Genomic DNA, 1,474 nt, shown 5'->3' with positions numbered 1-1,474 from the left:
AATGTAAGAGAGTTTGACTGTGAATGTGAGAGAGTTTGATAGTTTGATAGTGAATGTAAGAGAGTTTGACAGTACGTGTAAGAGAGTTTGTAAGTTTTGGCCCATGGGGCCTCTCTTACAAGTAGCACAACATTTTATTCAATATTTTACACCCACTATGTCACTAAAACCAGTCGGTCTTGTAAAGTTTTTAGCAACCTCAGTCAACAATGACTGGAGCCAGCCTACTATATAATCTTGTGGGGCACTATATTATATACATATATTACATACATCATTCTCAACAGGAGAGGGCCTCCCTTTTCCAGCTCTCGTCAGTCATGGTAAAGGGTTGGATCCCTGAAGTCATATGCTGCCTCCCATCTGGGCCCCCCCTAGGCTGCTCGCTGTCCCCCTGTAGCTCCGCCACTGCTGTCAACCAAACCTCCCAGTATTTTACAGTATTTTCTAAAATATGGTAAATGTCTGTCAACCACAACTGCCGGTATATTACCGTATTTCCTAAAATATGGTAAGATACCGGCAGCCATGGTTTTCCCTTAGTAAAATTGGCCATCACCCTTTACCCAACTTCACCTTCGTCCAAGCAGCAGGGCCTACCATACAGTTCTCTAAATGTGACAAATCTATGGTCGACCTAAAATTAAATAATCCCAAATACATCATTTAATCAAATTCTCTTATAATGATGGTGGCGTCCGCTGTAGGAGTTTACCCTACAATCGGTGGATTGCCAGTTCAATACCTGGTCTTCCTTTGAGATTTCAGTTTGATATATCAAAGTCATTATAGATGTAATTATTAAACAACAAACCAAAGTATCACACCAGTATTCTAATCTATGTAAATTACTTTTGCAGTCTGGTTTATAGTTTTACATTATAGGTATAAACTCAGCAAGGGGTGCTGTGGTGGCGCAGCCATGAAGTACAACCCATGAATAGAGGCCTTAATCCTCATGCCAGTGGTTGCAGGTTCAATTCCCAGCCTGACAACATTTGCCACATGTCCTCCCCCTCTCTCATAACCCTCCTTCCTATCAAACTACTTTCAAATAAAGGACACTAGACCCAACAGAACCTTTAAAAAAAACATCATCAAAATTTTGAATTTTGGCTGATTAATTCCATTCATTTTAAGGTAATTAGCTGCAGGCAATATTACAATATTTTTTTAATGAATTTTATAAATACTTAGATTTTTACAATAGATTTCTCTGTTTTCTATATTTCAAAATCACCTGCAATATATGTTTACAGAATTATTGTAATTCCATGTGTTTTCTGCAGTAATTAAGTGCTTTTTATATCAAAGTCAGCAACTGTAACTATTTTACCATTTTTTTTTTTTGCCGTAAATTTACAGACTTATTTTGCAGTGGTGACTGATGGCGATTCCATGTATTTTCTACGGTAATAAAATGTTTCGGATTTTACGGTCAGAGACTGTTGTATTTTACCATTTTTTACTGTGA

This window comes from Poecilia latipinna, unplaced genomic scaffold (genome assembly GCF_001443285.1).
Source record: "Poecilia latipinna isolate Pla-1442-1.1 unplaced genomic scaffold, P_latipinna-1.0 Scaffold3583, whole genome shotgun sequence".
Taxonomy (NCBI): Eukaryota; Metazoa; Chordata; class Actinopteri; order Cyprinodontiformes; family Poeciliidae; genus Poecilia; species Poecilia latipinna.
This window is presented reverse-complemented; position numbering follows the sequence as displayed.